The 27,695-nt window shown below is 41.6% G+C and overlaps 1 protein-coding gene across 1 annotated transcript in view; it reads right to left on the minus strand.

Moving 5' to 3' along the window:
* The window catches only part of Polr1h (RNA polymerase I subunit H), a 37,787-nt gene extending 10,153 nt beyond the window's left edge, over positions 1 to 27,634 (minus strand). The window contains exons 1-2 of the mRNA XM_020182839.2: positions 27,382 to 27,634; positions 22,817 to 23,461 (exon numbers count right to left, since the gene is read on the minus strand). The gene's annotated coding sequence lies outside the window, so the exon portion shown is untranslated. The remainder of the gene's footprint in view (positions 1 to 22,816; positions 23,462 to 27,381) is intronic.
* Positions 27,635 to 27,695: the final 61 nt, after the last annotated feature.

Here is a 27,695-nt window from a genome sequence, read left to right on the forward strand (position 1 = left end):
CAGGTACTGTGGGTTGTAACTGAATGGTGGCCACTCTGGAGGAGGCAGGGTGGCCATGTTGCTGGATGTTGAGGTGGACTCAGGCACACATTGCTGCTATTTGCCTGTCTGACTGGTGTACTTTTTGGTAGTGGGGGGAGGTGAGTCACTTGGCAGTCTGTTGGCCATAATAGGTGCATAAGGGCTGTGTTAGACTAGCTGGTTGTGAGGCAGGCTCCTGGGGAGGTGGGGAGCTGCAACCTGGATGGCTGAGGGCCAGCCAGCTGTTTTGTGGGCTTTCCAGTGGGGGAAGAGCCAGTCTAAGGTGTCCTTGGCTATGTTGGATTGACCAGCTGTGCAGTAGACTCAGTATGGGAGGATGTACAATGTGGGCTTGTACTTTCTAGCAACACAACCAGGTGAATTCCAGGCAGTTGTCCAGACATTTGAGTTTGGGAACTATGAGGGCTGTGGGAATCACCTGTGCAGTTACCTATAGTGGCAAATCGGGACCATTGCGGGGGGGTCTCTAGCTTATCTCTTACACATAAGAAGAAATTGGTTTTGGCTCTGAGCCAGTCTGGGTGGGGGAAGCAATGTGGGTGCTGTCTTGGGTTTTCATGCTCCATAGGCCTCTCACCACTTCCCTGCTACTCTGCAGCATATCCCTTAACTCTATTTAGTTATCTTGCTGACAGTAGTCCTAGTAAGCTCTTATTTAAATGTTAGCTATTATTATTCTCTGTGAAAATTTTATAAAAATGCAAGGAGTTGAAAGATGTGTGAAAAAAATTAGAAAAATTGTTCCTTATTGCCTACAAGAATACACCCTATTAGAAGCTCAACCTGCTGCAGTCTTCTTTTTTTCCTGGCAGTACTTGTATTTGAACTCAGGGCCTGTGCTTGTCTAGTCACTTGAACCACAACCCCAGCCCTTTTCTTCTTTAGTTTTTTTTTTTTCAGATAGGGTTTCACTTTTGCCTGGTGCCAGCATCACATTGCAAATCTCCTACCTCCATCTCTCAAGTAACTGGGATTATAGGAATATACCACCACACCTGTTTTTTTTTTTTTGAGATAGGGTTTCACCAACTTTTCTGCCTGAACTAGCCTTAAGCTGCAGTTCTCCATTCTCCACCTCCCATGTAACTGAGATTCCACATATGTACCACCATGCCCAGCCCTGGTCTTTTCTTCTTGAACTGTCTACCCTTGTTGGAGACCTGATTCTAAGAACTGCTGAATTCTTGCAGATTGATCCTTGTTACCTCTGGCCAACAGTATAACATACATTCATGTTCCCATCCTGTCTCTGTATGTAAGCTTGGCTCGCACTTCCTTAGACCTGTTTCTGACTCACACTTCACACAGACTTCTTTGCTGTGTCTGTTCTCTGATCTTTTATCACACCTTGGCTTCAGATTCCGTACCTTGCATAGAAGTGGATCATGAGGCCATGCGTGGTTGTGCATGCCTGTAATTCCAGCAATTAAGAAACTGAGGCAGAAGGATCTGGAGATGGAGTCCAACCTGGGCTACATAATGAGACCCTATCTTAAAAAAAAAAGAAGTGGATCATGAGAATGTATGAGGTAGAAGACTTAGAAATTCAAATCAGTTCAGTAATGACAAAGCCTTCGAATTGAGTGGGACTTAAAAGTAATCTAATACATGCCTTGTTAGTAGTTGTTTACCATGAAGATTTTCAATGCTGGATACATAAATTGGCAAGTTCATTCACCCATCCTTCTCCAGATCTAGCATAACAGTAATTGGTGATCCCAGGGCAATTTCATACCTAATATGAGTAAGAGCCCGTGGTTTAAGGGTTTAGCTTGTCCAAATATGAATTCATCATCTCCACCTACAAACTGTATTCACCTTCTCACTTCCTGGTGTTATACCATAACACTTCCAAGCACTGTTGTTTAAATCCTGAGTCACACTTAATGCTTTTCTTTTTCAACGTGAAATGCAATACATAAATAAAAATGTGTATGTACAGTTGAAAGGCCAGTAATGACTAGGTACCCACTAGCCAGGCTGAGAACTGTGGAATCTTACCCCACACCAGGAGACCCCTGTACTCTCCCTATTCACATACCTTTCCCTGACCTCTAGAAGCACCTGCTTTCTAAACTTTGTGGTAATTGTTGCTCACATTTTATAATTTTGCCATCTAAGTATTTATCCCTAAGTGATACCATTGTTTATAGTCACTTGTTGATGCCCTTTATATTAATGAAATTATACTGTATATGATCTACTTTTTTTGCTTGTTAGTATTTTTTAATTCATCCATGTTGATGTGTAGCATTGTAGTTCATTACATGAATGCATGTGCTACAAATGAATTGTCTATTCTATTGACATCATTTGAGTTGTTCATAGTTTTTCCATTTCTTTTCTTTTACAAACCATACTTCTGTAAATATTCCTTTCATGTGTTTCTGGTGCATGTGTGAAGGAGTTTCTTCAGGGTATGTTAGTTGTAGCATTCATATGACAAGCCTGGTCCAAGAGCTTGTTACATTTCCATTCTATTGTGCTGTATGTCTGCAGAGTCAAGCACGTCTTAGGCTTATAATAAATATTTGTTGAAAGAAAACTGAAAATTTTTTCAGTCAACTGAAAAATTTTTCCTGTCAACTACAGGAAAAAGCTCTCTAAAGAGCCAGGCCCAAGATACAAAAATAGCTGTTAACATTATACAGCTCACATCCTGTCCATGCATAATTTTAAATCATAGTCAATCTTTGTTTTTGTATTTTAGATCAAGTACTAAAATATCTTTGTTTACTTTTTTTTTTTTGGTGGCAGCACTGAGATTTGAACTAAGGGCTTTCCACTTGCAAGACAGGCACTCTACTGATTGAACCACTCCTCCTGCCCTTTTTGCTCTGGTTATCTTGGAGATAAGGACTCACTTTTTGCCTAGGCCACCCTGGACCATGATCATCCTATTTTAAGCTTCCCACCCTTACTGGGATGACAGGTGTGCTGCCACCATGCCTAGTTTTTGGTTTTGTTTTTTTTTTTTTCTGTTGAGATGGGGTCTCACAAACATTTTTCCCTGGTCTGGCCTGGAACTGAGATCTTCTGGATCTCAGCCTCACAAATATCTAGGATTATAGGTGTCAGCCACCCATACCTGGCAACTTTTTTTTTTTTTTTGAGACAGTCTCTGTGTAATCTAGACTGACCTCCAACTCGAAATCCTCCTACCTCCCACTCCTGGGCACTGGGATTGTAAGCATATACCATCATACCTGGCTTAGTGGGTTTTAAATGCCCATGTAATAAATTCAGAATTTGGTTTTCCTTTTATCTCCTTTCTCAGAACTTTTTCTGCAATGTCTTCTAGATAAGGTTTTCTACATACTCCCCTATCAAGGCAGCTAGCAGCATAATAAAGTTTCATTGCATTCTGAACAAATAGATTCCCAGAGGATGAGAACAGAGAGCCCCCCTTTTAATATAGGATGCTAGAGTCCCTGGAGAGCCAAGGGCTCCATAGCAGTTCTCTATTGAAGGTTGGGCAAAGTCCAAGTTCTTTGGCCCTCATGTACTGTGTGACTTAGCCCTGCTAGAGTACTGAGTTTGGAATTTGGAGATTGGTTTTGGGACCCAACTCTGCCACATATTGGCTGGCTGACAGTGAACAAGCCTAGGATCCTTGGTAGGGATCCTACCTTGGGGCAGGTGTGGAGAGAGCACCATGAAGGACTCAGGTGTGCTGTGAGAGTTCAAAGTGGTGGTCACTGCTCACCCAACCCCAAAACTGCTCATTACTCTTCTACCACATGGCAATCTTTGCACCTAGTCATGTTTCCAAGTCCTTCTTCTGGTGTTTTATATCTCAGCTAAAGAAGATGAAGAAATTCCTGGTGTAAACTGACTAACACCTGCCCACACAGGTGTTTGAGAAAACACTCTGTGGATAAAGAATTTCAATATTGGACTGTGCTAGGACTCTTTAGCAACACCCACATGTACCAGGAATACCAGTACCTGACCACCTCAGGCCCTGTCACCTAGTGCTACCAAGAAATGGGCACTTGGCACCACACCTGGGATAACTCAATCCAGGTCATGAAGGTGGAGGAGATTGCAGCCAGCAAGTGTCATCAACAATTCTGCAACTCCCAAGATCAAGTTTGTGCTGCTCTACTGGGTCCTGCATCACTACACAAGTTTTACACTTCATCATCAAGAGGCCCAACACCTTCTTCTAGGTGCCCAGATAATAAATAAATAAATAAATAAGTAAGCCGAGTATGGTGGTACATGCCTTTAATTCCAGCACTCTGGAGGTAGAGACAGAAGGATCAAGAGTTAAAGAACAGTCGGACACTGGTGGCTCATGCCTGTAATCTTAGCTACTCAGGAGGCAGAGATCAGGAGGATCATGGTTTGAAGCCAGCCCTGGGAAAATAGTTCAAGAGACCCTATTTTGAAAAAAATACATCATAAAAAAAGAGCTGGTGGAATGGCTCAAGTGGTAGAGTGCCTGCCTACCAAGGGTGAGGCCCTCAGTTCAATCTCCAGTGCTGCTTAAAAAAAAAAAAAAAAAAAAAAAGCCAGAACTACATTGTGAGATTCTGTCTCAAATAAACACCTTCTTCACCCCATTGTTTAAATAAGAGAAAGTGCTTTATAAGCATAAAATGCCATACAATATCACGAATCATTATTGTCCTTTTATCCATTTTCTTCCCCTACTTTAATATCAACTATGAGCTTCCGAACAGAAGCATGAAAATGCCATAGCATAGGTTTAAAACGTGAAAGGAAGAAGTAAATAGAAGGATGGCAGTGGGGAATTTAGGCTTATTAATAGTGTGTTAGATTTTGCCATGTGCTTGTCTATTATGTGGGCTCACTAGAAATGTCTACCTACTGTAGGTAGAATCTGGAGTGTGCCTAAATAGTACAGACTATGGAAGTCACTACCTAGGAAGTGAAGACATTGAAACATAAAGCACATTTATTCCCTCATTCTAAATACACTGAATTTTATTAGTCAGGCACTCTATTGATATCACAGATATAAGGATGAGGATGGCATGGCCCTCTGCACAGTAAGAGTTTGCAATTTAGCAGAGAGACAGACAAATAATTACAAAAAGGGAAAAATTAATAGGAAGATGTTCTAAGTGCTACAGAAATAATGGAGAAGAATTGCCCAACCCTTAGGAATGGAACTAAATAAACTCTTGGTAAATCTTCAGAGAAGAGGTTAATACTTTGAACTGGAGAATGGAGAATTTAATATGTAGAAGAGAAAGAAGGAAAATCTAGGCTCAGGGAATAGGTACAAAGGACCTGTAAGTAGTGCTACACTGTAAGGATTAGAGAATGGCAGTGGTTGAAGTCTTGGAGAATTGTCAGGCTCAGATCAAGTGGGGTCCTTGTATGGTATGCAATTTGACTCAAACAGTTGCAAATGACAGAAGCATAAGACCAGTGGATAAAAAGTAACACTGCCTGAATTTATAAAACATTAAGAATCTTCCATTTGGGGCAAAGTTCAGTGTTTATAGTCATACTGGTGGCATTAATTCTTTATTAAAATAAGATTAGAAGTTGAGTTAAAAAAATTGAGCTTTAAAAAAGATGAAAATGGGGATGGAGGCATGGCTCAAGTGGTAGAGCACCTGCCTAGAAAGTGTGAAGTCCTGAGTTCAAACCCCAGTACCAAGGGAAAGATGGAAATGGATTAGGAAAGTCTGTGAAGAATATAGTCAGTGGTACAAACAAGCACTAGGGTCTTATTCTCATCCAACTAAATCTTTCAAAGGAGAAGCAACCTGTGTTAGTTAGCTTTCTCTTACTGTAACAAATCCCTGAGATAATCAGCTTACAAAGAGAAAAGGTTTCTTATCACTGAGTTTGGAGATTCCATGGTTGATTGGCTCCATTGCTTTTGTGCTTGTGCAGCACAACATGGCAGCAGCACATGGCAAAACTGTTCACCTCATGGCCCAGAAAGAGAGTAATAGGAAGGGATCCCATGATCCCATTCAGCAGGATGTCCCCCATGACTGGAAGACCTCTTACAAGGCTCTACCTCTTAAAGGTTCCACCACCTCTCACTAGAGCTATGGGATGGATACCAAGTCTTTATGGACCTTTGGTTGTTACCTGTCCAAACCACAACATAACTAGAAAACAGACTGGAGCTAAAAATGGGGACTGGGGGAAGCCCTATAGGTATGCATACTGAATCATCTCTGATGATAATCAGCTCTGCCTGAATCTAAAATGCAGATGATTGAGAAATCTACCAAGTACCTTCCACACATGTCCTACTTTGTCATTGTGATGAGTTCCCTTAAAGATAACTTTAATGTCCATTTATACTTGATTTAAATAAAATAAAATATTTTGTTTGTGGAATAAGAAAGACTGATGAACTTTAATTATGAAGAGGGGGGCTTTGATAGATGTGCTTAATGGGTTTTGATTTTATAAACAATTGCAAAGAGAGCTGTTAAATAATATATTAGTCTTTTCACATATTTGATAACTTGAACCCAAACAGTAAACTTGGTAGTTTTGTAAAAATAATGTAGTTGCAAACCATTAGGATTTCCCACTTGGAAATGCTTTTACACATGTGAATTCTATCCAAAATGAAAAATGCCTGATGAACTATTCAAATGAATAATAAATTATATTTTAGGATTAAGAAAATTAGAAAACTTAATGGAGGAAGACACCAAACTGATACCACTTTCTTCCGTAAGTTTTTCCATGTGAATATAGCAAAATTGTCAGGAGATAAGGTATAAAAAAGATATGTAGATCAAGTGGTAGAGCACCTGCCTAGCAAGTATGAGGCCTTGAGTTCAAACCTCAGTACAAAAAAAAAAGCTAAAAAAAAAAAGGCTACGGAGACACATATAAGATACATGATTGACAGATAGATAGATAGATGGAGACAAACAGCAAGATTTTAGGAAAGGAGTTTTTGTGGATTTTTTTATTAGCATATATTAGTTGCACAGGGGAGTTTCATTGTGACTTTTACATATGTGCTTACAATGTATCTTAATTAGATTCACTCCCCTCTATTATTCTCCATCTTCCCTCTCACATGGCTTTTTATTTGTTCTGTGAAGCTGGAGGTGAGATCACCTGTTTAGAGAGAGGTTAAAAAAGTCTTAGGTAGTAGGTTCCAAAAGCACTAGGAATTTGAATTTCTTATAACAGAATTAAGTCAAGAGCCTAGTCTTTAAAAATAATGTTGAAAAGTTTGATGAGAGTTGTAATACAGTAACGTTATTGTTAGTTTCTTGTTTGTAAGACTTAGAAATCTCCTTGGGCCAGTATAAGAAAAAGAGAAAATAAAGTATCTTAAAATATCTTGTATAACTGGGCCTTAAAAGATATTGCAGCCTAAGCAGTAAGTGCTCCCACCAATATTTGTCTTTGTATGTTTCCTTGTACCTGCTCTGTCTCTTCTTACTGCTTTTTTGTTTCTTGGTGCTCATAGTTGACTAAGATAGCTGCCTCTTATACTTTCTCATAATCTTATTGCTATCAGCTTTGCTCTTTCCTTTATATCCTACTGCTTCCTCTCAACAGGATCATTCCCACTAACCTACAAGTATGCCCACATCTCGTGCTCCCATCTACATAAACTGCCATTCTATTTCTTTGCACGCCTTTTAAAGCCAAGTCTCTTTAAAAAGGTATACCAGTTGCCTTCTTTCTGGCTTAAGTGACCATCAGTCCACCAGATCCTCTTTTGTTGAGTCATTAAAGTTGAAACTCTATGCCATTAAGTCCAATGCATGGTAAAGGGTGGAATGGAAAAAGAAGGTGCCAACAACAGCCAAAGGACCAGGCATTTGTCAGCAAAGGTAGCATGAAAGAGAAATTAACAATTCAAGGGCAGAAACCCAGTCATAAAAAATAAAGGTGCAAGGAAGATTATGATCCTGAGGAATATGGGATCAGGCAGGGAGTGGAGCCCATTTAAAGCAACTGGGTTTAGGTACTAAAAGAATAAATAAGCAGTTATTGGACTCAGGATGGAAGACCAGAATGGAAATAGAAATGACAAAATTGGGCTAAAGAACAACTGAACTGGGTTCTACTACTGATGGAACCAGTCTTAGTCTCAGACTGGCTGAACCAAGAGTTAAGTGTTGAGAGTTCAAATTATACATAGTAGAAATCATGTTACTAGTGCAGGAGACAAAGCTCTCACACTAAATAAGGCCCATAAGATAAATCTTATAACTCATTAAAGCCTACGTGATAATCTCTTTAATCATAAAAGTTGAAGTGCTTGAAAACTGAGCCTCAGGATATAAGGAGTACAAGATTGGTGAGTTGTTTTACATAAATCTAATTGTAAAGTCTTTTCAGCTTATTAGGGTCTCAACTTAGAATAAGGATAAAGAGTACATTTTATCTAAGAGGCTGACCGAAGGGGGAGAGCAACGCCCTGATAGCATAGTCTTTGTAAAACTCACTACCTACTATAAATTCGAGTAGTAAATATACTGTATCTCACTTATCATGAGTCAGATATATTTGTTGATAGCCTCATAGCAGAAAGGAAAAAGAGTAGTGGTATAGATGGAAAATAAAACTTAAGCTGCCATGAGTCATATGTCATTCACCATTTGTTTTCTCATTTCATCAATACAGCTTGAAATTTTATTTGGTACTAGGGTTTGAACTCAGGTCCTTCACTTTGAGCCACACTACCAGCCCTTTTCTGTGATGAGTTTTTTCTGAGATAGGGTCTCACAAACTATTTGCCTGGGCTGGCTTTGAAACAAGCAATCCTGATCTCTGTCTCCTGAGTAGCTAGGATTACAGTTGTGAGCCACTGGCGCCTGGCACAGCTTGAAATTAACATATCCAGAGAAATTAATACATCTTCACATGAAAATGAGCTTTTAATAGTCTCCCATATTGATAGAAAAATCTGAAGGGAGTAAGAAATTTAACAAAACTCAAATTTTCTGGTCTGTACATATAACATATCCAGATTTTATTTTATTTATTTTTTTTGTTAACCTGGAATATGTTTAATATAGACCTGTTGGGGTTATATTTTCTTTTGTTGTTTTGGTGTCATATCTAAAACCCTATTGCCAAATCTGAGTTTGTAAAGATTTACTGCTAGCCTTTTTTTTCTTAAAATTTTTATATTTTTAATCCTTACATTTAGGTCTTTGTGGCATTTTGAGTTAATCTTTGTATATAGTGTGAGGGAAAAGTATGTTTTCATTTCCTAGACCTACTGTAACAAACTACCACAAATTTGATAGCTTAAAACAGAAAATTTTCTCTCGTAATTCTGAAGATCAGAAGTTTGAAATCAAGGTGTTGGCATGGTTGGTTCCCTCAGACTATGAGGGAGAATCCATTCCATGGTTCTTTCTAGCCTCTAATAGTTGTTGGCAAGTATTAGCATTCTTTAGCTTATAGGTGCATCACTGTAATCTCCACCTCCATCTTCATGTGGTCTCTGTGTTTGTGTTAACTCTCCTTCTCTTTCTCTACATTCAAGGACACCAGTCACTGGATTTAGGGACTACCCTAAATCCAAGATGATCTCATCTGAAACCTTAACTTAATTACATTTGGAAAACAATTACCAAGTAATTGGTATGGGGTATTAAAATTTGCATTTTCTCTAATCCATTGTGCTTGGGAAGGTTGTACCTATGCTAGGTTCTGATTGGTCTTGATAAATCTGGAAGTCATATGGTAATTGGTCAAGTTGAAATCACAATATTTGCAGACCCCAGCCATGTCACACTCTCTCAAATCCTCTTTCACGCTATACAACCAGGCTGTTCTTGCTTTTCAAAACAGCTAAGAGACATCCTCCTTTACTGCCCCTAGTGTTGCCTCATTAAGCCAAATAAAAGGCTTCTCCCCAAGGTTCTTTTCTTGCCTACTTGTGATGTTTATCACAGGTAGAGTGGGCTGAGCTGGAAACAGGCAGAGGAAAGAACAGATAGCCATGGGCATAGCAGTGGCAACTGGAGCACTGGAGCAATCTAACAATCTCTGCTTCTCCTCCCCCCACCACCACCTCCCACCCCTGTCTGAGAGTCTTACTGTTTCCAGGCTGACCTTGAATGCTTGATCCTTCTGCCTCACAGATACTGTGTTCTTTCACCCTTAAGACTGAAGAAATGTAATTTTTTTTGTTTTGTTTTGGCAATACTGGGGTTTGAATTCAGGAGTATATCTTGAGCCACTCTGCCAGTCCTTTTTTTGTGATGGGTGTTTTCGAAATAGGGTCTCTTGAACTCTTTGCCCAGGCTGGCTTCAAACCATGATCCTCCTATCTCTGCCTCCTGAGTAGCTAGGATTATACGTGTGAACCACCAGTGCCTGGCCAAGGTAGGCACTCTAACTGCTTGAGCCTCTCCACCAGCCCCAGTTTTGAAGAAATGAATCTTTGGGCTCCCCAACTTTCTGGAGTGGGGGAATGTGTTTTATTATACTCTCCACGTAAACATGCTCATGAGCCCAAGAAAACCAAACCTTTTTCTAGATTTGGGCAATTAACTCATGTAAAAGCAATTTTTCTCTCTAGATTCCTACCCACATTTATATTTTGGCCTAAGTTATTATTTTCTTGGTTATTCTATACTTTTGGATATTTTTAAGCATTTTACCTACTAATTTTAGTTGTTTTCAGTGGAGAACACAACCTTAAAATCTAGTTCATCATATAGGGGAACAGAATCTGCATTAACTACTGATATTTCCTGTTATTTACTTGGTGCTAGAATCCAAATCCATATAGAACAATGCTAATCAAAGTGTAGTTTGGGCCTGGGGGTGTGGCTCATTGGTAGAGGGCTTGCCTAAGTGTGAAGCCCTTGGTTCCATCTCCACCACTGAAAAAAAAAAAAAAGCACTGGTCTATGGACAGTTTTACCAGCCCACAAGCAGATATAAACAGAAATTGAAAGTGAGACTAATTAAGTAAGCCTCCACCTTATCTTGTCCAGAGTGGTAACAGGTGAGTAAAGGACAAGTCTTTGCGTCCTGGCCTTTAATCTACTGAAAACAGTCTGATTATCAGCTGTTCAGGGGCCAGAGTTTGAATGACAGTTTCTAGACTAGGATTTTTTTTTTTTTCTGGGTAAGAATTGTCCTTTTTTTTTTTTTCATTTTTCTTTTATTATTCATATGTGCATACAAGGCTTGGTTCATTTCTCCCCCCTAGGATTTTGTTTTTAGATGTTTGTGGGATATCAAAGAAAAGCTCGTAAATGTTATGGATATTCTACCCAGAAATGTGTGCATGTAAAGCAAGGTATAAAAGTTAATACAATCCTTAGGTGTGGTGGTACATGCTGTAGAAATACATATAAAATTAATACAGTAGGGGGAATAAGGGAGAATAATGGAGGGAGGGAGTCTAGTTAAGATATGTTGTAAGCACATATATAAATATCTCAGTGTATCCCCCTGTACAACTATTATATGCTAAAAAGTTTTTTAAAAATTAATACACTAGCCAGGTGTGATGGTGCACACCTATAACCCAGCTCTCGGCACTGAGGCAGAAGGATGAGTTTGAGGCCAGCAAGGGCCACGTATTGAGACCCTGTCTCAAAAAAACCAAAAAATTAACATAGCATTCACACAAAGCTCCTCTATAGTCTTAGAAGGTCTTTTAATCCGAGCAAATTTTGGATAACCATTTCCGCATCTCTCAATGCTACTCTACTTCTTTGTGAGGATAAAATGGTATGGATAAAAGCTGCACCTCAAAACAGACTGCAGTTTACTTTATACCAGGATGGGTGCTGGAATCCAAATCCATCTAGAACAATGCTAACCAAAGTGTAGTCTAGGGGTGGGGGTGTGATTCAGGGAAGGAGCGGAAAGATAGCATTTATTAGTCACTCATCTGACCAATCAAGCTCCATTTGTGAGAAAAACCTAGGTGGCCCCGATATCAGTTTGAGAAGAACCTTGTGCTGCACTGCCACAGAGCAGAGTTTTGGTCTGAGGCTCCATTAACAAAAATAACTGATTCATTCAACTAATACTTGTTGAGTACTGGGTATATGGCACACTATTTTTTATATGTTGAGAAGATTGATAAACTAAAAATTGGCAAAAATTGCCAGCCTTGCAGAACTTGTGTCATAGTGGGAAAAAAACAGACAACATACTATAAGCAGAGTAAATAAGGGCAGTTTACAATGTCTATTTCTTAATAAGGTAGTTAGTGCTATGGGGTAGGTGGTGCCAAGTGGGTGTATGAGGACAGGGGAGATGGCTGTGTTATAATTCGGTGGTCAATGTAGACCTTATTAAGATCACTCTTAAGGAAGATTTGAAGAACATGAGAAATTATCCACAAAGATGTTTGTGATATCTTCTTTCTAAGCAGAGGGAACCTCCCTCTAGAGCAAAATACACCAAGGCATGCCTGTGTGGGGTTTTGTTTTGTTTTGTTTTTTGTTGTTGGTGGGGTGTGTATGTGTGTGTGTTACTTGGGTTTGAACTCAGGGCCTACACCTTGAGATGGGTTTTTTCAAGATAGGGTTTCATGAACTATTTGCCTGGGTTGGCTTTGGAACCACTATCCTCCTGATCTTTGCCTCCTGAGTAGCTAAGATTACAGCTGTGAGCCACCGGCTTCCAGATGACTGTGTGTTTTGTTAGAGGGAGGAGGGTGGTATGGCTGGAGCAGAGGAGAATTAAGATGTAGGTTTACAGAACACCAAAAGGGTTTAGACTATTCGCTGAGTGAATGATATAAGGATTTATGAGACCCTACTATAAGCAGAAGAGGGACACAGTACAACTTCTCTTTTACTTCTTTCAACAATTTCTCTTTTAAAAGGCTCTTTCTTAATGATGTGCTGTAACTGAATGGAGAAGCGAGAAACAAAGCAAGGCTATGGGAAAAGCAATAGGAAATTTTTGCAGTATTCCAGGCTAGAGATGTTGGTTGTTTTCCTCTAGGGTATGAGAAAATAGTGGGAGGCAATTGGGTTTTGGTTTTATTTTATTTTTTTATTTGTAGCAGCACTGGGGTTTAAACTCAGGGCCTCATGCTTGCACTTGAGCCACTCTGCCAGCTCTTTTTTGTGATGTTTTTTTTTGAGATAGTCTCACAAATTGTTTGCTCAGGGCTGGCTTTGAACTGCGACTCTCCTGATCTCTGCCTCCAGAGTAGACAGAATTATAGGCATGAGCCATCAGCACCCAGCTTGGTTTTATTTTAAGTATGAACTTTACAACATTTCCTAAAGGGTTAAATGTGGAGTATGAGAAAAAGAAGTAAGGAAGACACCACAAATTAAGGACTATGTAAATAGGAGAATGGAGTTGCTGTTAGCAGAGATGGGGAAATGCAAAAACCGTCAGGTTGGCAGTTTAGACAGATGAGTCTGGAGACATTCAGGAGAAATATCTGGGCTGGTAAGATAGATTTGGGAGGTAGAGTCAAATAAATGCTATTTAAAACTTTGAGAATTAATAAAATCACTAAGGGAGTGATTGACTATAGATGAGACAAGGAGCAAGGACTGAACCTTACCTCCTCCAGTGCTAAGTGATCTCATCAGATCCAGAGTTTACTGCACAATTCTAGAGCTTTGGCTGGAAAGTACGGGAGTCTGACATTCCTGTGCACAGGAAACACTTGGAAATCTCACTAAGATTCATAAAATCTGGGTAGAGTGTAAGATTCTGTATTTATAACAGGGTCAGTGCTGATGCTGCTGGTCTTCAGGTCATACTTACAGCAGCAAGAATATAGACCAGGAATCTCTGGGTTGTGCATCAGCTTTACTTGCAGCTTGTTAAATAAGTGCTCAACAATCTAAGATGGTGGGTGTGGGGAAAGGCTTGAGTATTTTGGAACAAGATTTGGGGGTTCTGATGCCATATATGTGTATGAAGTATTTCAATCATATTCACCCCCCTTTACCCTCTCCTTAACTCTCCCCAAGAAATTTTGTATGTTATACTGAAGCTTATTTTATTTTTTTAAAAAAGCCAAATAACCTAGCTTGAAGGTACACAGCTACACGTAGAATCCACAAGCTCACTCTACATCAGGTCTCAAGTAGGATCCACCATCCTTGCTACTGGGTGTAGATGCTTATAGCACTGACACCCTGGTGCTGGTCACTATGTCTGGGACTGCTTTCCTGTTGCTCCTGGAAACTGGATATAGCAACATCACCCTTGCCAAAATGTATTCTGTGCAGCTCCAGCTTCTCATTATGACTATGTGCATGTAGTCATTTAACTGCTGGCTCTGGAGCCTCATGATGTGTCCAGCTGCAGAAGTGATGGTGAAAGTTATGGGGGGACTTGGTCTCTGCCTCCTTAACAGACTCTAAGTAAGGAATCCCACTAATGTGGGACATCCCACTAATGTCCTGGGACAGGTGGCCCAAGGGTAGAAAAAAGAATGACGAGAGTCAATTCCTAGAGAAGTTGTAAGTATATTCTTTTCCACTTATGGAAAGAAAATGACCAAGGAGGATGCAGGATTATGAGGCCCTAAAGGACCCACTAGTCCTGGACCACAGGCAAGTTTCCACAACTGTTACTGCCGACCTACAACAGGATCAGGAAACAGGAGAAAAAGAGATGAGTAGGAAGAGGACCAAGTGCTCTCCTGGAGGTCTGTCCTAAGCTGGCACCTTCTTTGATCTGCAACTGCAGGGAATCATGTCCACATCACCAGAATCGTCAACATGAAATACTTTTTATTTTCACATGTGCGTTACAGTTAGTGTTAGTACACAGTGTCCCAGATTGGGTAAGCATGCACATGTGAATGGTGCCCATACTCGCAGCGGAACATCCTCTAAAGAGAGAGAGACCCTGTACTTGGGGGAGGTCAGCCCGGTTTCCTGGGTTTGCTCTCCCCCTCCTTACAGGGGGTGATTGGTCAGAGCCCATTTCCACCTAACCTGAAAAGAAACTAGTAATTAATCTCCGCAGGCTCCTCCTGGAAAGGGGGACCTGGAAAGTTCGGCGACCCCAGGGTGAAGTTCGGCGGGTCCAAGTGAGCCTCGGGGACTGGTCACGCGTTCCAGGCCCGGGTCACTCACTGGGCTCACTCTGGTTGTAGTAGCCAAGTCGGGGCCTCAGGTTTATTCGGAAAGCTTGTAGATTGTCTTGGACGCGCCATGTCTCTGGTTCCCAGCACTCCGGCCCTTCCTGCTCCCCGCACGGCGCCCGCGGATTAGCGGCGTCGCTGTCGCATGAGCTGCGTGTAGTTCACATAGCCAACGGAGACGAAGTGGGGCTCTCCGCGGCCGGGCCGGGACAGGGAAGTGTAGAAATACCGCAGGGAGTGGGAATCTGGAGGCAGAGAGCAGCGCAGCAACCTGGGAATCCCGAGTCCCAGGTTCATGGGGCCGTGAAAGGAGAAGGCGCGGGGGCTCGCAAGACGAAAAGGGCAGCAGGATGGAGAAGGGCAGGACTTAACCGGAGGAAGCCAAAGCAAGAAAGGGATCGGATCATGGCGCGGCTAAAGTGGTGGGGTATGGACGGGAGGCGACAGAGTAGAGTGGGTGAGGGAAAAGATGGGCCAAGGGCTACGGAGACGCGATTTCCCTGGGGTCCAGCGCTCTTGCTGGGTGGTGCCCTCGCCCCTCCCCGCACAGGTCGTTTCCCTCCCCACCCCGCACTCCTGCCCAGGTCTCCATCAGCCCCCGGCACCCCGAGGGCAGCAGGAGGTTTGGGTTCGTCATGGCCTCCATCCTCGGGGTCTGGAGGGAATCAAGAATCCTTGTCCCTCTCTGTGAACTTTATAGCGAGGGGAGTGGATGGCAGGGGGTTGGGGTGGGGAGTCGGGAGACCACCATGATGCTAATTGGCTTTTCCAGAATCCGACATGCTGTGGGAGTGAGAACTTAAGTGTCCTGGCAGGACCTGACACAGGTTGTGAGAAGGGAAGTGAAACTCAAGGAGAATGGGAAGTACCCAACGCTTGGCTTACCCATCCCCATACACTGCCTTGAAGACAAGACCTGAGAGCTACGCCCGCCCGAGAACAGGGACTTGTCTTCCTACTCTTTCAGGAGAACCGGGACTTCTCCTACTCTTTCAGTCTCCCTGGCCAGGAGCTGTGTAAATCAGCAATTGTCAAACTTTTTGATTTCAGTATCTCTATATATATTCTTACAAATTAGTGAGTACCTCAAAGATATTTCATGTGGGTTACATCTGCTGATATTTACCATATTAAAGCTAAAACAGGGGCTGGGATGTAGCTCGGTGGTACAGCGCTTGCCTAGCATGCGTGAGGCCCTGGGTTCGATCCCAGCACCAAAAAAGAAAAGACAAAAAAAAAAAAAAAGCTAAAACAGTTTTTAAAGCCAGATATGGTGATGCATGTCTATAACCCAGTACTTGGGAGGCCGAGGCAGAAGAATTGGGAGTTTGAAACCAGCCCAGGCTACATAAACACTATGTCAAAAATAAATAAACAAGGGATATCAACCTACCAGTGGGAGAGGGGAGATGGCAGGAAAAGGGGTTAGGGTGAATAAGGTGCAAAAAATGTGTACACATGTATGTAAATGCAAAAATGATACCTGTTGAAAGTATTATGGGAATCAGGGGAGGGAGGAATAAAGGAGAGCAGTGGAAGGGTTAATCCAAGTATGATATATTTGATACACTGTAAGAACCTTTGTAAATGCTACAGTGTACCCCTACCCAGCACAACAATAAAGAGAAAAACAAACTTAACAAGCCCCACACCAATGGTTTACCTCTATAATCCTAGCTACTCAGGAGGCAGCGATCAGGAGGATGGTAGTTGAAAGCCAGCCCTGAGGAAATACTTCAGGAGACCCTATCTTGAAAAGAGTCACACACACAAAGGGCTGAGGGGGTAGCTCAAGCAGTAAGAGTGCCTGCCTAGCATGCGTTAAAGCCCAATACCATCATAAATAAATAAATAAACAAGCCATGTGGAGGCTGAAATCAGGAGGTTTGTGGTTTTAGGTCAGCTTGGGCAAAAATAAGTTTGTGAGATCCCATCTCCAAAATAACCAAGACCAAAATGGACTGGAGATGTGGCTCAAGAGGCCATCATCTACTTTGAGAACACCTGCTGTGCAAGACTGAAGCCCAGTCCCATAAAATAAACAAACAAACAAACAAACAAAAACAGTTTTTGAACTATGCATTCATTTAGAACATAATAATCTGTTTCATTGCAAATAAAATATTTTATGGCAATAACTGTTTTCCAAAATAAAAAAATAGTGAAAAGAATGAATTATTTTACACTCTTGTAAGTCTCTTTCTTGTCTGCATCAATAGAAAGTCTCTGGATTTTCATATCTGCTTCTGCACTTAGTTATCAAGCAATCACATTTGTTAATCCTAGCTACCCAGTAGCTAGAATAGTGTGTAGTTCACTTACACAATTATTTTCCTTGAGATGAGCATCTTTAAAATGTAGCAAAAGTGCTTGATGTATACTTCCTACTTCATCACACAATATTGAAAAGATGTGGATTCAACATGGTTGATTTAATGAGGCTGATTTTTGCTGCTTTAAGAAAGACTTTTTTTTTTTTTCTGCCAGGGTGCCAGGGGCTCACACCTGTAATCCTAGCTACTCAGGAGGCAGAGATCAAGAGGATAGTGGTTCGAAGCCAGCTTGGGCAAATAGTTTGTGAGACTGTGTTTGAAAATAGACAACACAAAAGGGCTGGCAGAGTGGCTCAAGTGGTAGAGCACCTGCCTAGCAAGCATGAAGCCCTGAATTCAAACCCCAGTATGGGGTGGGGGAAAAAAAAAAAAAAAGGAAAGCCTTTTTTGAGATGGTCTCACTATGTGGCCCAGACTGGCCTTGAACTCATGATCTTTATGCCTCAGCCTCCCCAGTGCTGGGATTACACATGTATACCACCATACCTGGCAAAGAAATAGATCCTCCTGATCTCTGTATCCCCAGTAGCTAGGATTACAGGCGTGAGCCACTGGCACCCAGCTAATGTTTTGCTTGTTTATTTATTTTGGGGGGGTACTGGGGTAGCTAGGATTACAGGTGTGAGCCATGGGGGCTGGCTAAAGAAAGACATTTTAAAGTAGAACTACCTTTTTATCTGCAAGTAAATAGAGGTGAAAAATATAAAAGCTCCTATTGCAATTTGGTCCCATAGCCTTGATTCATGTTAAGATGCCAGCAAGTTTAACTCACTGTGAAGGTTAATAGAATAAAAATGGCAAATAAATCTTAGTTCCATAGAACAGACTTTAAGAATGCTATTCTCCTAGCTACTCAGGAGGCAGAGATCAGGACAATCAAGATTCAAAGCCAGTCCTGGGCAAATTGTTTGTGAGACCCTATCAACCCTATCTTGAAAACAACCTTTCACAAAAAAAGGTCTGGCAAAGTGGCTCAAGTGGTAGAGCACCTGCCTAGCAAGTATAAGGCCCTGAGTTCAAACCCCAGTACTGTCAAAAAAGAAAGAAAAAAAGCAACAGCTGTTCTCAGTCTTCTAGTTGAGAGTTTCTGTCTGGAGTGATTTATGTAGAAGCAGTGTTCTTTATCAAGTATAGTGAAGATAGCACAAACTTCCTCCTGCTGGGCTGACTATCAGTGTATCAGGACATGGTGTTTCTGAAGTGTAGTAGCATCGAGGATAACTTCTAATTGGAGTGCCCCCAAATGCTTCTATGGTGATACTGAACTCTTGTTTTATTATCATAGATTAGAGTTGCCTTTTCAATCTTCTAAGTTTCAAATGCTTGAAAAAGAGATCTTAGCAGCAAAAAGAACTTAGAATTGTGATATACAAGTGTGTTTTCTATGATGTCATATCTAGTATGTTTATGTGGCAACACTACGAACAAAGGAGCCTAAGCCTGTAATTTGGCTGGCATTTAAAGTGGAGTACCTGATGACAGAAGGTATTAGGTATCTAAGTCCTCATCGTCCTGACCATCTAGGTGAAAACACTCATCCACCTTGTCAAGATAAAACAACCAGTGTTATTTGTGGATGAGGTCAGAGTGAAACTTGTGACCCACCAGACTGGAGTTTGTTGTGCCTTGTTTTGTCATACTGGCATTTGCATATCTCTGGTGGAAACCACAGTTTTCTGGTTTCTGTACTGGACACAGAACAGGTTGTGAAATATTTGAGATTAGAGGCATTTTGGTTGGGTCTTGATAGATATGAGGCTGGTTTTGTCACTTGGCAAGTCAGTCCAGACTCTGGTTTATCCAAATGTAATCTTTGGTGTCTGACAGCCTAACGAAGGCAGAAGGTGAGCTACCCCAAGCTGCTTAGGACTGTCTTATGAACCATCCACAACATCTGGTAATTTGGCAAGTACTGGAATCATAAGTCAGTGTTGTAGCCATCTATAATCTTTGTGAGAGATATAAGGGTGTTGTCTGTGCAGTACAGGATCTGATGGCAATATTAACCTGGTATTCACCTAGAAAATGTCTAGCATTATCCTTATTTTAAATGAAAAGGGAAATTTTTCTTTTTAGTGACTTTACCTGAGACTCAAGACAGGGTTTTCCATGTGCAAATGACTCCTTAGAAGGAAAAGCAAGTTGGGTGTGGCACCCAGGAGGCTGAGGTAGGAGAATCACAAATTTGAGGCCAGCCTGGGCTACATAACAACATAACAAGACCCAGCATGACAGTGTTTTGTTATGGATGCCATACCTGGTCATCCATCTTCTGGATTGGTCTCACCAGGCACTTGCATTGGCAATAAGGAAAATGAGTTCTGGTTCTCTTGCATGATCTAGATGATAAAATACCCAGCAATCAGATTAACTGGTTAACAATACCAAGGTTTGGAAGACTGCTGCAAGTAGATACTAGATCTGTGCCTGACCTGTTGAAAAGATAGAAAAGTTTTGTAAAAAGCAGCACACCGTTCATAAGAAATTCCATAGTGAGGAATCACAGGCAGAATGGGATAAATTGAGGCAGTTTCTAGTTAGTTTTCAGTGATCCTCAAAGGGAAAGGAAAATAAGGAGTGTTCTAAAGCCTCCCCTAAGTTTTCTTCTTAAGGAGGAAACAAAAAAAGAAAACTATTGAAGTTAGGGTGCAAGGGAATCTAAAAGAAAGCTGAACAGAGGTTGTGACCCCAAGCCAGGGCACATCATAATGAATTAAGGTGAGAATGGTAACTGGATTTGTGACCACAGGGAAGTAAAGGAATAAAAAGGAATTAAATTGGGACAGTAGAGTGGCTCCAATGGTAGACTGCCTGCCTAGCAAGTATGAGGCTCTGGGTTCAAACCTCAGTACTGCCAAAAAAAAGGAATTAAATTTTATACAAATGGATAAAGTTGATTTTTCTGTGAATCAAATTTTCCTTCTGTTACTGGCAAGATTGGGGTTATAGGGTAAAGAAGTGAAAGCAAAGACATCTGGTTGAAAAAGGGAATCTATTGTACGTTCACTTTCTTTTCCTACATCTTGTGAGAGGCCATATTGGGCTACCAAAGAGAAAGGTTTGTTCCTTTTGCCTGAGTTCTGTGGGCAGTAGCAGTTCAGCCTCATTTGCATTTAAGATGTCATCCTCTTCAGAGGATTTTAAATTCAGACAAGCAAAGTAGGAAGTTTGAGGTTTTGTCTGAGGGCATGGAAATAAAAACACTTGCCTGTTACATTAAACTTGCATAACAAATCTCTTCCAAAATTGCTGATGAGAAGTCAGAGACTAAAAGGGTAGGTATTAAGAGAGCCTAAGGGTAGAGGAGTGGTTTAGGCAATGAAACAGGTGCTTATAGACTCCAACAGCTTGAATAGAATCAGAAGTGACAGAGATAATTCCTCTGATCTGAGAGTAGAGAAAGTCACACAAGTGTCAATTTAAAAAATCTAACTCCCAATCTTCTACTTTAAATTTAACTGAGTTCTGGGGTACAATTGAAGATTGCTGACCCTGTCAATCAATGGGATAATGTCTCACAGGAGAGGAAAAATGAACCTCCTGAAGGTATTGATTTTTAAGGAGTGTGTCCTTTAAGTGTCTCTTTCATTTAAGGGGCCAGGCAGTTCTTCCACTGCCCTAGGTTGAGGTTTTTGTTTGTTTGTTTTGGCAGCACTGGGGTTTGAACTCAGGGCTTCACTCTTGCAAGGCAGGCACTCTTACCACTTGAGCCAGCCTTTTTTTGTGATGGATTTTTTCAAGATGGGGGGATTCTTCCCCAGAGGTCTTCTAGCCAGCCTGACAACTGCAGTATAATCATGGGTGGGAAACAGGCCCCTCAATAGCCAGTAAAGTTCTCTATGACGGGGATTATGGATGGCTTTTTCTAGTTCCTCTGTAAACTTCATAGAAAATTAGGATGAAGGATTTTGTAATTTACTAGATCTGCTGCTATTGCTAAACCAGGCCCATTTTGCTTGCCATGCAGTATGCCAACCACTGAAATGATGAATTTTGAAAAAAAAAAAAGTTTATTTTCAAGGTGGTCCATTGTTTGGGGACAGAAGGGCTAGCCTCAAATCTGTCTCCCTGAGGATAAAGTTTAGGAGTATTTATGGGACACAGAAACAGGATGAGGCAAGCGTGATTGTGTACCCCTACAGTCCCAGGACTTAGGAGGCTGAGGCAGGAGGACTGTGAGTTTGAGGCCAGCCTGGGCTACATAGTGAGACTCTGTCTAAAAAAAAAAAAAGAAAAGCAAGAATGAAAGACAGAAGAAAGGAAAGGAGAAGAAAAAAGAAAAGAAACAGGGTGTTCTGAGACATGGGGAAGGTGACTGGAAGTAAGGATAAGTGAAGTCATCTATGCTTTGCACATATGTAATCAAATTTCATGGCTCCTCATAAGCTGTGTTCAGAAACTGCACTGTTAGCATACTCTGGAGGTGGGGTTTTTGGCCTTCTGGCATCAAAAGTTCACCTATCAGACACTTGCATCAGACAAAACGGTAACGGGTTAATTCCTTTCAGTCAGAGATCACCTGGAGCATAACTGTCATCGAACAAGTTGGGTTTATTATTATTACAGCAATGGAGCATACTGACTTCTCTCCAAAAGCTGCAGCATGAGAAGGGAGGAAGGAAACAAGGAACTTTACAGGGGAGAAACCTGGGAAGCTTTATCTTGGCCAGGTGATAAAGGTCTTGTGGGTAGTGCATACCTTTGACATGTGATGTCAAGCGGCATTTCATCTCTGTGGTCTGCTCTCCAAACTCATAGCCCCAGCCCCAGCCAACCAAACTCAAATCAAGGAATATTCCACAATGCGCTTGACTAGTACTCCTCAAAAATCATCAATGTCATCAAAACCAAGGAAAGTCTGAGAAACTGTCACAGCCAGAGGAGCCTTAAGGGGACATAACTGGGACTTAAATGTATTCTGGATGCCATGTTGGAACAGAAAGAGAACATTAATAAAAACTAATGCTGGGTGTGGTTGCACATGCCTGTGATCTCAGCACTTATGAGGCAGAGGCTGGAGGATCTTGAGTTCAAGCCAGCCTGGATTGCAAAACCCTGTCTCAAAAACACCAAAACAATATCAAAACTGATGAACTCCAGATAAATATGGACTTAATAATAATGTACCAATGCTTCATGAGCTACGATGAATATATGATAATAAAGTAAGATGTGTATATGGAAGACAGAGTATGATATACAAGATCTACTTTTCTGTGGATCTGAAATATTCTAAATCTTAAAAAGTTATTTTTAAAAAGTTAGTCCTTAGTGGCTGGGGATATATCTCAGTGGTAGAACACTTACGTGTGTGTATGTGCAGCGTGGTGGGTTTGATCCCCAGCTATGTACACACACACGCGCGCGCGCACACATCTTCAGAAAAGAAATAGGGAGAGGAAGTAAAAATACCTACTTTGCAGTTTTCCACAGTTATCCTCAAGGCACTGGAGAAGAGGAATTGTAAGGAGAAGTGATGGAATCCTCGAAGGTACGGCAGGATTCCTTCAAGGAGCTCTCCTCTCTTCCACTTTTTGAGCAGTCCAAGATCTCAGAAGTATCCTCCCTCCCACATGGACACCCAGCCTCCGTGCCAGCTGACTCTGAGTACTTCCAACCACACTGTCCAGTCCTCTCCGGGCTGCACAATCAGAATCCGATAGGGCTGAGCGGCAGCGCCCCCGTGTGGCCACGGGGTTAAGGACCGAAGTCGGAGTTCCCCTTTCACCTCCCCAAATCAGGACCTCCCCAGGATCAACCTGAGCTTCTGTCAACTGGACAGGGCTGTGTACACAAAGGGGTGTCAGACTCTTGAGTATGAAGTGTTTCCCAAATCCACGTTGACATAGACGTTTCCTCTCCATTGGGTCATGATGGACTCTGGTCTCCAGAGGTATCCAGGTTATAACAGTTGGTTCCCACATTGGGGGAGTAACCCACAAAATACTGCCACTTGTTTCTGCCGCTGCTTTCAGAGATGAAAGCGCCTCCTTCTTGGATCCAACCTTGAAATCTCCACTACTGGGAGGTGGAGGGTTGAGGATGCTCCCAGGGCACTGGCCTAGAAGGAAGTAGAGAAGTCAAAATAGAGAAGCAAGGACATAGCTGTGCATGGTGGTGCTGTACTTCCAGCACTGGTGAGGCTGAGGCAAGAGGATCAAGAGTTTGAGACCAACTTGGTCAATATAGTGAGACCAAAGGGGTGAGTGCGGAGTAGGTACATCATAGGGAAGGAGACCAAAAAGTCAAGGTCAGTGGACATCTGTTTAAGAGGAATGGGTTCTGTTGGGAAGAGGTTCAGAGGCTTCTGGCTTGGGTGCTGGTTTTATTGTTGTTGTTAATTTATTTTAAAAAAGGACAGTGGTTATAAAGGTGTCAGTTTTATAACTGATCAATAAATTACCCTTAAGTTATGGGTCATTTTATGTACTTACAGGGATGGTATAATTTGCTCACAGATAAAGGGACAAAAAGATGACAAATCAAGGGGAAATTTAGGACATTCTCCCTCCTCTAGGTTCAGTCCCTGCATTTCTTCATGCAGATCAGCAGGAAGACTCAAGGGCCCTATAGGGGAGTTGAGGCAAGGCCTGTGCTGCCCACAAAGGGTTAATTATGGTCCCTGATTCTGGGGTTTTGTTCTTTGCAGTTTGACAGTCCCACTCTCAAATCCATCTCAGGACATCAGGTGGGTGTCCTTCAACTCAATTCAGTTCTTACGGTAAGTGGAATTCGTGCAGACCCCATAGATAACGGCTCTGTTCAGATACTAGTCACAAGTCCCAAGGTGTTTAACCTGTGCCTTTTTGGGGGGAAGGGGTTGTATTAGGATTTGAACTCAGGGCCTCATGCTTGCTAGGCATGCGCTCTACCACTTGAGCCACTCCACCAGCCCTAACCTGTGCTTCTTGACCATCAGCTGTAAGTCAGAAGCTTCTACAATACCCTCCCTGGATTCAACCGTTTGTAGAATGACTCACAGAGCTGAGGGAAACACTTTACTTGGATTTGCTCATTTATTAGAAAAGGGTACAAGTGGACAGCCAGATGAAGAGAGACATAGGGTGAGGTTCAAAAAGTCTTGAGCACAGGAGCTTTGGACACACGGAGTTGGGGATATCACCCTCCTGGGCTGTGGATGTGTTTTGATCTCCATGCTGAAAGCTCTCTAAACCCCATACTTTCAGTTCTTGAATTTCTATTTTGCCCTTTTTACAGTTTTCATTTCTTTGCTCAGATTTCCTATCTTTTCACTCTTTAATACCAAGGTTTCCTTTAATTTCCTCAACATAGTTCAATTAATTCTTTGAATTTACATTGTATACTATATTGAAGTCTTTTGGTGCTAAAATCAGCATCTGTTCCATTAGAAGTACATTTCTATTGATTTTTTCCCCATAGTCACATTTTCCTGTTTCTTTGCACATCTGGTAATATTTAACTGAAAAGCTGACATCAAGGATGTTATATTTTAACACATTTGAAAACTAAGTAGTCTTAGGATTGCTGAGTTTTTTCCTTTCTCTTTTTCTTTTTTTCCTCCCTTTCCTTCTCTCTCTTTTTTCTTTCTTTCCTTGAAAGTAGTTCACCTGTCTGGAAAAACCTGCTAACCCTGAGATGCTTCGTGGCTGATATCCCTGCTATATTTTTCCCATGTCTGGTTGCTACATTTTGGGCCTGGATCGGGGGTGATTTACTCTGAATCTGTTTGGCCAGTCAAGGACAGGACAGCTTCTACTCCGATTTTGTGACTCATCCTCTCTGTGGATGCCTTGTTTTTCTCCTAAATTTCCAAGTGTACTAATAGCTAGAAATTTTGACAGTTGGTACCTTAAAACATTAAGACTTGATGTCTGCTCCCAAGCTGTGTGATGATTGGGGGAATATTAAAGGTGCAGATTTACAGATTTCACCAGGACAAATCTGCCTTTTAAGTGTATACAGGCCTCCCACTAGGTTCTTTGCTTTTCATTAGGTTTTCCAGGGTGTCCCATAACCATACATACTTTAGTTGTCAACCTTGGATTTGGACAGAGTTTATATTCAGATTTTGGATCTCAATTCTGTTCATCCTTCACCTTCAAATTGCCCCCCTTACCCACCCCAATATCCTATTACTCTGTGCTGTATGCTGTGAATCTTAGAACCACTGCAGTTATCACAAACTTGCAGCTCTTGACCAACTTAGTAGTAGTTTCTCAAGATTAAAACTTTTCTCTTATTTTCCCCTTCCTTTATTTTCTAGTGACCTCATTTTTTTTTTTAACTCAGGGCCTACACCTTGATCTACTCCCCCAGCCCTTTTTTTGTGTTTTTTTGTTTTGGAGGTTTTTTTTTTTTTTTTTTTGAGATAGGGTCTCAGGAACTATTTGCCTGGACTGGCTTCAAACCATGATCCTCCTGATCTCTGCCTTCTAAGTAGATAGAATTACAGGCGTTAGCTACCTGTGTCTGGCAAATATTGGTTAATGTTTTTGTCCATTTTTTTTAAAAGGAAAACACGCCTGTGTCTTCCTACCACCATTGCTACAAGTCCTGCTGAAAGAGGATTTTTGGAAGAAATCATCACATTCTATGATTTGATTTTGTGATACTAATATGGACCCGGGTAGTGGCTCCCTATTCAAATTTCTCAACCTGAAGTAAGAGTAGGTGTAGGGTTTGAGCTTACAAACTCCCCTAGGAAATCACTGACATTATATGACCCACAATGACAAACCACACATCTGATGGCTTTTTTAGTATTGGAGATAAGCACATTCTGTACCAGAGATTTTTCTTGCATTCTCTGAATCAAGTTGTTTCTGGAGAACCCTGGTGTAGAAAAGCAGAAGACAGAAAGTGCTTGGAACTAAAGAAAGAGGGAGACAAATTTCAGGATTATACAGAATGCAGTTTATTCAAGACAGAAGTGTCTCTTGGACAGCAGCAAGACAAAAGGATTCCTGCAACCCTGTAAGTAGTTCATATGCTAAGCCAGATAAAGGTGGCTGTAGCCAGCTGGAATGTACCTGGGCTGTCTCAAAAATTATTAACATGTCAAATGTCAGAAAAATGTTCAGGGGTCGTTAGCCATCATAAAACCCTGGGCTGGCTTAATGACTTTATATCATAGGGTTTGGAATGTGTGCCAGGGCCACCTACTGGGCAAGATGGTAGGTACAACCACAATGTCTAGATCCTTGTCATCTCTTCTCTTCTAGTTGATTCTCAAAAATTGAGGATCAGGAGCCAGGCACAGTGCTGCACATCTGTTAATCCCAACACTTGGGAGTCTGAGGCAGAAGATCAAGAGTTCAAGGCCAACCTGGGCTATATGGCTCATCTCCAGTCTGTTTCCTGTGGGTCTGAAGATAGTGGTAATCTACATGATAGCTTCAACCCAGTGCTTTATGTGCTTCCCACCACCTTCCTCACCAGCTCTCTTGCTCTGACTGCCTGAAACCACAGACATCCATTGTCTGCTTGCAAGGGGCAGAACACTGTACCAGGTACCTTGAAAACACTGAGGTTTAAAACCTGAACCTGCCAGCCACCCATGGAACCAATACATCAGAGTGGAGATGTGAAAGCAGAGGGTCTGGCATCAAGTCTGGTGCAGTGAGATATGGTCTTTGACAAGGCTCAACCTCTTTGAACCTGTTTCCTCACCTGCCCCGCAAAAATAGAGAATAATAGGTTGGAGGAGTGGCTCAAGTGTTAGAGCGCCTGCCCAGAAATCCTCAAGCTCTGAGTTCAAATTCCAGTACCAACACACACACACAAGAAGACTGGAAAAGCAATATTTACCTCATAGGTAATTGTGAGTATTCAACGGGGTCTATGTTTACAAAAACATTTTGTAAACTGTAAAATATGCCAATGCGAAATATAAATAACAATCATAATATAAAATGAACTATAGTAAGTGCTAAGAAAAAAAAAGTGTTGTGATTTCATGTGAGCTGATTAAAAGAAAAACGATCACTGAGAGAGACTGACCTTGGCGTGGTCCTCGCTGGTATTTGTGCGTGAAGTTGCATGGTTTACCCCTCTTTGGCTTTTACTTTTCTAAGATTCTGTTTGGCTCCAAGTCTTATTCTGAGGGTCTATGAAGTTTCCATTTTTTCCTTTGAGTTCACTGAGCCCAAAAGTTTTTAGTGAACGTGTGCCTTTTAAGCAAATATAATTTAGTCGTCATTGTTTCCCAAGAGTAATAAAGGCTTTAGGCGTCTTAGGATGCAAATTCTTGACCTTGTCTGGACCACCGCCATTGGCGGGTCACCGGGCAAGGTACGCAGTGGCCCGTGGACTTG

Source organism: Castor canadensis, chromosome 8 (assembly GCF_047511655.1).
Source record: "Castor canadensis chromosome 8, mCasCan1.hap1v2, whole genome shotgun sequence".
Taxonomy (NCBI): domain Eukaryota; kingdom Metazoa; phylum Chordata; class Mammalia; order Rodentia; family Castoridae; genus Castor; species Castor canadensis.